The sequence below is a fragment of the Macaca nemestrina genome, chromosome 5 (assembly GCF_043159975.1).
Source record: "Macaca nemestrina isolate mMacNem1 chromosome 5, mMacNem.hap1, whole genome shotgun sequence".
Lineage (NCBI taxonomy): Eukaryota > Metazoa > Chordata > Mammalia > Primates > Cercopithecidae > Macaca > Macaca nemestrina.
Window position 1 is genome coordinate 42,162,968 of NC_092129.1, and position 8,799 is coordinate 42,171,766.

Consider the following 8,799-nt stretch of genomic DNA (forward strand, 5'->3'; position numbering starts at 1 on the left):
TTGCCCATGCCTATGTCCTGAATGGTATTACCTAGGTTTTCTTCTGGGGTTTTTATGGTTTTAGGTCTAACATTTAAGTCTCTAATCCATCTTGAATTAATTTTCGTATAAGGAGTAAGGAAAGGATCCAGTTTCAGCTTTCTACTTATGGCTAGCCAATTTTCCCAGCACCATTTATTAAATAGGGACTCCTTTCCGCATTTCTTGTTTTTGTCAGGTTTGTCAAAGATCAGATGGCTGTAGATGTGTGGTATTATTTCTGAGGGCTCTGTTCTGTTCCATTGGTCTATATCTCTGTTTTTGTACCAGTATCATGCTGTTTTGGTTACTGAAGCCTTGTAGTATAGTTTGAAGTCTGGTAGCGTGATGCCTCCAGCTTTGTTCTTTTGGCTTAGGATGTCTTGGCAATGCAGGGTCTTTTTTGGTTCCATATGAACTTTAAAGCAGTTTTTTCCAATTCTGTGAAGAAACTCATTGGTAGCTTAATGGGGATGGCATTGAATCTATAAATTTCCTTGGGCAGTATGGCCATTTTCACAATATTGATTCTTCCTATCTGTGAACGTGGTAAGTTCTTCCATTTGTTTGTGTCCTCTTTTATTTCACTGAGCAGTGGTTTGTAGTTCTCCTTGAAGAGGTCCTTTACATCCCTTGTAAGTTGGATTGCTAGGTATTTTACTCTCTTTGAAGCTATTGTGAATGGAAGTTCATTCACGATTTGGCTCTCTGTTTGTCTGTTACTGGTGTATAAGAATGCTTGTGATTTTTGCACATTGATTTTGTATCCTGAGACTTTGCCGAAGTTGCTTATCAGCTTAAGGAGATTTTGGGCTGAGACAGTGGGATTTTCTAAATATACAATCATGTCATCTGCAAACAAGGACAATTTGACTTCTTCTTTTCCTAACTGAATACCCTTGATTTCTTTCTCTTGCCTGATTGCCCTAGCCAGAACTTCCAACACTATGTTGAATAGGAGTGGTGAGAGAGGGCATCCCTGTCTTGTGCCAGTTTTCAAAGGGAATTTTTCCAGTTTTTGCCCATTCAGTATGATATTGGCTGTGGGTTTGTCATAAATAGCTCTTATTATTTTGAGATACGTTCCATCAATACCAAATTTATTGAGAGTTTTTAGTATGAAGAGCTGTTGAATTTTGTCAAAGGCCTTTTCTGCATCTATTGAGATAATCATGTGGCTTTTGTCTTTGGTTAGGTTTATATGCTGGATTACATTTATTGATTTGCATACGTTGAACCAGCCTTGCATCCCAGGGATGAAGCCCACTTGATCATGGTGGATAAGCTTTTTGATGTGCTGCTGGATTCGGTTTGCCAGTATTTTCTTGAAGATTTTTGCATTGATGTTCATCAGGGATATTGGTCTAAAATTCTCTTTTTTTGTTGAATCTCTGCCAGGCTTTGGTATCAGCATGATGTTGGCCTCATAAAATGAGTTAGGGAGGATTCCCTCTTTTTCCATTGATTGGAATAGTTTCAGAAGGAATGGTACCAACTCCTCCTTGTACCTTTGGTAGAATTCGGCTGTGAATCCACCTGGTCCTGGACTTTTTTTGGTTGGTAGGCTATTAATTATTGCCTCAATTTCAGAGCCTGCTATTGGTCTATTCAGAGATTCAATTTCTTCCTGGTTTAGTCTTGGGAGAGTGTAAGTGTCCAGGAAATTATCCATTTCTTCTAGGTTTTCTAGTTTATTTATTCTAGAGGTGTTTATAGTATTCTCTGATAGTAGTTTGTATTTCTGTGGGATTGGTGGTGATATCCCCTTTATCATTTTTTATTGCATCTATTTGATTCTTCCCTCTTTTCTTCTTTATTAGTCTTGCTAGTGGTCTATCAATTTTGTTGATCTTTTCAAAAAACCAGCTCCTGGATTCATTGATTTTTTGGAGGGTTTTTTGTGTCTCTATCTCCTTCAGTTCTGCTCTGATCTTGGTTATTTCTTGCCTTCTGCTAGCTTTGAATGTGTTTGCACTTGCTTCTCTAGTTCTTTTAATTGTGATGTTAGGGTGTCAATTTTAGATCTTTCCAGCTTTCTCTTGTGTGCATTTAGTGCTATAAATTTCCCTCTACACACTGCTTTAAATGTGTCCCTGAGATTCTGGTATGTTGTATCTTTGTTCTCATTGGTTTCAAAGAATATCTTTATTTCTGCCTTCATTTCGTTATGTACCCTGTAGGCATTCAGGAGCAGGTTGGTCAGTTTCCATGTAGTTGAGCGGTTTTGATTAAGTTTCTTAGTCCTGAGTTCTAGTCTGATTGCATTGTGGTCTGAGAGACAGTTTGTTATAATTTCTGTTCTTGTACATTTGCTGAGGAATGCTTTACTTCCAACTATGTGGTCAATTTTGGAATAAGTGTGATGTGGTGCTGAGAAGAATGTATATTCTGTTGATTTGGGGTGGAGAGTTCTGTAGATATCTATTAGGTCTGGTTTGTGCAGAGTTGAGTTCAATTCCTGGATATCCTTGTTAACTTTCTGTCTCGTTGATCTGTCTAATGTTGACAGTGGGGTGTTAAAGTCTCCCATTATTGTTGTATGGGAGTCTAAGTCTCTTTGTAAGTCTCTAAGGATATGCTTTATGAATATGGGTGCTCCTGTATTGGGTGCATATATATTTAGGATAGTTAGCTCTTCCTGATGAATTGATCCCTTTACCATTATGTAATGGCCTTCTTTGTCTCTTTTGATCTTTGATGATTTAAAGTCTGTTTCATCAGAGACTAGGATTACAACCCCTGCTTTTTTTTGTTTTCCATTTGCTTGCTAGATCTTCCCCCATCCCTTTATTTTGAGCCTATGTATGTCTCTGCATGTGAGATGGGTCTCCTGAATACAGCAAACTGATAGGTCTTGACTCTTTATCTAATTTGCCAGTCTGTGTCTTTTAATTGGATCATTTAGTCCATTTGCATTTGAGGTTAATATTGTTATGTTTGAATTTGATCCTGTCATTATGATATTAGCTGGTTATTTTGCTCATTAGTTGATGCAGTTTCTTCCTAGCATCGATGGACTTTACATTTTGGTATGTTTTTGTAGTGGCTGGTACCTGTTGTTCCTTTCCATGTTTAGTGCTTCCTTCAGGATCTCTTGTAGGGCAGGTCTGGTGGTAACAAAATCTCTAAGCATTCGCTTGTCTGTAAAGGTTTTATTTCTCCTTCACTTATGAAACTTAGTTTGGCTGCATATGAAATTCTGGGTGGAAAATTCTTTTCTTTAAGAATGTTGAATATTGGCCCCCACTCTCTTCTGACTTGTAGAGTTTCTGCCAAGAGATCTGCTGTTAGTCTGATGGGCTTCCCCTTGTGGGTAACCCGATCTTTCTCTCTGGCTGCCCTTAACATATTTGCCTTCATTTCAACTTTGGTGAATCAGACAATTATGTGTCTTGGAGTTGCTCTTCTCGAGAAGTATCTTTGTGGTGTTCTCTGTATTTCCTGAATTTGAATGTTGGCCTGCCTTACTAGATTGGGGAAGTTCTCCTGGATGATATCCTGCAGAGTGTTTTCCAACTTGGTTCCATTTTCCCCATCACTTTCAGGCACACGAATCAGATGTAGATTTGGTCTTTTCACATAATCCCATATTTCTTGGAGGCTGCATTCATTTCTTTTTACTCTTTTTTCTCTACACTTCTCTTCTCGCTTCATTTCATTCATTTGATCTTCAATCTCTGATACTCTTTCTTCCAGTTGATCGAGTCGGTTACTGAAGCTTGTGCATTTTTCACGTAGTTCTCATGTTATGGTTTTCATCTGTATCAGTTCTTTTAAGGACTTCTCTACATTGGTTATTCTAGTTAGCCATTCGTCAAATCTTTTTTCAACATTTTTAGTTTCTTTGTGCTGGTTATGTAGTTCCTCCTTTAGCTCTGAGAAGTTTGATTGACTGAAGCCTTCTTCTCTCAACTCGTCAAAGTCATTCTCCATCCAGCTTTGTTCTGTTGCTGGCAATGAGCTGCATTCCTTTGGAGGGGGAGATGCGCTCTGATTTTTTGAATTTCCAGCTTTTCTGCACTGCTTTTTCCCCATCTTTGTGGTTTTATCTGCCTTTGGTCTTTGATGATGGTAACATACTGATGGAGTTTTGGTGTGGGTGTCCTCTCTGTTTGTTAGTTTTCCTTCTACCAGTCAGGACCCTCAGCTGCAGGTCTGTAGGAGTTTGCTTGAGGTCCACTCCAGACCCTGTTTGCCTGGGTATCAGCAGCGGAGGCTGCAGAAGATAGAATATTGCTGAACAGCGAGTGCTGCTGTCTGATTCTTGCTCTGGAAGCTTCATCTCCGGGGTGTACCCAGCCATGTGAGGTGTGAGGTGTCGGTGTGCACCTAGTGGGGGATGTCTCCCAGTTAGGCTACTCCGTGGTCAGGCACCCACTTGAGCAGGCAGTCTGTCCGTTCTCAGATCTCAGCCTCCATGCTGGGAGATCCACTGCTCTCTTCAAAGCTGTCAGACAGGGACATTTACCTCTGCTGAGGTTTCTGCTGCTTTTTGTTTAGCTATGCCCTGTCCCCAGAGGTGGAGTCTACAGAGGCAGGCAGGCCTCCTTGAGCTGTGGTGGACTCCACCCAATTCGAGCTTCCTGGTGGCTTTGTTTACCTACTTAAGCCTCAGCAATGGCAGGCACCCCTCCCCCAGCCTCGCTGCCACCTTGCAGTTAGATCTCAGACTGCTGTGCTAGCAATGAGGGAGGCCCCGTGGGCATGGGACCCTTTGGGCCAGGTGTGGGATATAATCTCCTGGTGTGCCATTTGCTAAGACCCTTGGTAAAGTGCAGTATTAAGGTGGGAGTTACCCGATTTTCCAGGTGTTGTGTGTCTCACTTTCCTTTGGCTAGGAAAAGGAATTCCCTTTCCCTTGTGCTTCCCAGGTGAGGTGATGCCTCGCGCTGCTTCAGCTCTCGCTGGTCGGGCTGCACTCGCCGACCAGCACCAACTGTCCGACACACCCCAGTGAGATGAACCCGGTACCTCAGTTGAAAATGCAGAAATCACCTATCTTCTGTGTCACTCATGCTGGGAGCTGGAGGCTGGAGCTGTTCCTATTAGGCCATCTTGGGTGCTGCCATTCTATGTATTCATGAATGAAAAGGAAATTATTAAAGGTACTTAGTCAATGTGGATCCACATATTGACTTAGTCATCTTATATATTTCCAATTCTCTGTTCATATCCCTTCTTTTTCTACTGTGCAATACTCAAATTTAGAGATTCATTTGGATCCTAATTCTTCCTCTGATCTCCTTAGGGGGACATATTCCTTTATTTTCTTGTAGATGTTGCCAAGCAAAGTCACTCATAATTTAATTTTTGGGAAAAAATATATTTTTCTTCAAATTTATCAAAACTTCTTTATTTTCTTAATATGTGATTATTACTTCATCCATCTACTTTTTCCAAAGCACTTATTAAGTATCTTCTAGCTCTCATGTTTGCAGAGTAAAGCATTTTGGCAATATATGAAATGGGTGCTTGACCCATTTCAATAATTGACCAATAATACTTTAAGGAGTCTATGTGCATAGTATTTTGTAGATTATTTTGTTGGTCTTAGTCCTAAAATTTCCTCCTCCTGCATTAAAATTATGCTATATGCCACATGAGAAATTATCTGTTAATTTAGTTCTCTTAAAGTTTTCTTTACTATTGCTAAATTCAGTTGTTAAACATACAATTCAAACATGCAACTCCATTGTCATTATTTAGAAATACCTGTTCAAAAACTCAAAAACCTCTGGTTCTTTGAGAACATGAATTACCTAAGTTTTCATTATTATTATTATTTTTTTTTTTTTGAGACAGAGTCTCGCTCTGTCGCCCAGGCTGGAGTGCAGTGGCCGGATCTCAGCTCACTGCAAGCTCTGCCTCCCTGGTTTACGCCATTCTCCTGCCTCAGCCTCCCGAGTAGCTGGGACTACAGGCGTCTGCCACCTCGCCCGGCTAGTTTTTTGTATTTTTTTTTTTTAGTAGAGACGGGGTTTCACCGTGTTAGCCAGGATTGTCTCGATCTCCTGACCTCGTGATCCGCCCATCTTGGCCTCCCAAAGTGCTGGGATTACAGGCTTGAGCCACCGCGCCCGGCCCTAAGTTTTCATTATTTAATCCACTATTCATTCCAACTTTTAAAAAATCATCTTTTACTTTTAAATTCCTCTTTTTTCTTCAAGTTAGCAATAACGTGTAATTCTGTAATCTGTCTATGATGCTTTGCTTCAAAAGTATTATCAATAATGTTATTTTAATCTATATAACAGTGTTACATTTAAAACAAGTAACTCGTTCAGAAAGCACTCCTATGGTAAATTTACTTTTAATTAAAATATTAAGCACTTCACTTACATTATACTTACTGAGCTTTGGATTAAGAACTTTTTAATTTTTGTCTATATTCACTAGTCAGAAAAAGTCGATGTTTTTGGAAACACTGCTTGCAAGCTTCCTAGGCTTCACTGGTTTGTGGTATTTGCCTTAAGAGGCCTAAAGTGTGACAGTCTTTCCTGAATTATTTCCAAAGATGTTACTGAGAATTCTGTTGTTTTCAAAAAGCCCGGAGAAGTGTCTGCTGGTCTTTTACATTAGTTTTGTTTTCTATGGAGGAGAATCATTGTCTGAGTAATACTCGGGAATGTGAATTCTCCCCAGCGTTATTAAAAAGTCAGTATTCATTGTTTTGAAGGCCTATAAGTATGTGCATGTTCTGTCAAAGCTGATCTCTTAGAAGTATCGATGATTCCCATATCTTGGTCTTGGTTCGGGAGTGGAAGCTGCTGAAGGTGGATTTCGGAAAATGTCGAAGGCTCCCTTGCTCAGACCTCACTTCCACTGGACTAATGCCTTGAAGCCAGGCTTCCAGGCTGGCTGGGGCTTGCTGGCTCAGAAAAGGAGGCAATGAAACAGAACCAGAGGAACATGGCAGGAGAGGACGAGTCTTCAAGATTTTCTGGTGCCTGTTGGGGTGATCTACAAAAGACCTTTTCATTCATTTTTAGCAAAGTTTAATGTGTCTTATAACATCAATATTTGGAATGCATATTTTAAGTTTTGCCTTTTATAAAAGCATTCCCTTCTAATATATTTGTTTACCTTTCCAATGTCTGTAAACATACTTGAATAATGATGACCCTAACATGAAAAAAAACAAAAAAAAAACAAAAAAAACCACAACTTTTCTGCATCCTCTACCTGGTTTGTTCTTTTTTTTTGACAGGTCTCAAAATGTAAAGAAAGCCATTCTCCAAATTACTAAAACAGATCTCATGTTTGTTACCATCCTTTATTATTTTTCTTCTAAATGTGTAATTTGACATTACATAGTCATGAACAGCAAATTATATTATCTACTCGTACTTGAGGAGGTAAAAGGTGAGAGAAATTCATGTGTTTAGACTTGGGTCTTATACTGAGTTGTTTCCTGTCCTAAGGATGATGATTGCTAAGGAATTGGATTCTAAAATGTATTTTGATATACTGTCCATGTTCAGATCTGTTGATAATCATATGAAACAAAACATTTATTGTTAAACTCCGAGAAAAGCTCTCTCAAATTGCATCTGACAACAAAAACTTTAACTTTTGGCACCCCAAACATTAGTTTTTGCTTCTTCCATTGTTGGCCCTAGTGGTTTCTTCTGTAATATGTATACTTACTGTTTGCAGCCTGGCAACAGCTCCAAGGAGTGAGGGGGGCTAGAAAACTATAGCCCCTTGTTAGCTGCAGTCCAAACTTCAAAGGCTTTGAGAACACTGAGCAGACAGGTTTCAGCAGCCGATAAAGCAGCCAGGCAAACAAAAGGCAGCTCCCCTCTCACCGAGGTGTCTCCTGATCCAGGGTGATTTTCAGCCCACTTTTTTCTTTTATTTGTGATGAAACTTCTGGCAATGAGAGACTCATTCTGCCCACGGTTGTGTGCCCCCTTGATTCGGCATCAGAGGGAGAGATGGGCATTTATGGCACCATAAATCAAGGGATAAACCATACACGAGCAGCTGGCACATGTGCTAATAACTATAATTATTAATCATGTCAATTTCACACCCTTCAAATTTATGCTATGTGCTTTCTGTAGGAAAGCCATCCCTGGCGCCTTGAGCTGTTTATGGTATGAAAATATGATGTGCTGATGGTCTTTGATAATTGTCTTATGACAGTATTGATCTGCCTACAATTGGGTTTGTGGGGCATCGAAGCCCTGCAAAGTGGTTGTCCTTGTCTCCTGGTATATATCATTGTCACACATCCCCCATTGTTAGTGAGTGGCGTGAATTACTTTCAGCATTTGGCCAAGTCTCTAGCTGCTAGGTCACCATTATTCTATCCTTATGTCACTGTGAGGACATTTACTTTGATGTTTCCTTTGTACCTCTTCGAAGGCAAAATCCTTTAACTTCAGGACGGTAGCCTGCAGCAGAGTTTCAGAAAGAAAAGACACTACAGGTTTGGGGTGGGCAGAGGCCAAAAAATATGGAAAAATGTGCTCCCTCAAAGAAGGACCATTTTTTACTTGCCCTTGTCAAGGCTTGTCTATATCTGAGGAGGTGTGGCAAACGGGGAGCTGGAGATGTCAACCAATTGCCAAGTCTTGTGCTCATGCAGTAGCCCCTTCCAGGACACCCCAAAGTTGCTGCCACACACCAAATTATGCAAATTATTCTGCTTGTGGCACAGATGGTCAAGCTAAGAAATCAGACTGTCCAGGAGCAAGCAGTTACCCGTGGCCAAAGTGGCCCTTTTAACTCCAAGCGATTCATCCATTTGAAACCATAATGTCTCTTAAAGACAAA

At 40.2% G+C, this 8,799-nt stretch overlaps 1 long non-coding RNA gene across 1 annotated transcript; it reads right to left on the reverse strand.

Moving 5' to 3' along the window:
• Positions 1–4,042: 4,042 nt before the first annotated feature.
• Positions 4,043–8,462, reverse strand: LOC139363135 (uncharacterized). Its single transcript, XR_011623048.1, has 2 exons — positions 7,666–8,462; positions 4,043–5,088 (listed from the first exon to the last, which is right to left on the reverse strand). It is a non-coding gene; the product is annotated as an uncharacterized lncRNA (long non-coding RNA).
• Positions 8,463–8,799: the final 337 nt, after the last annotated feature.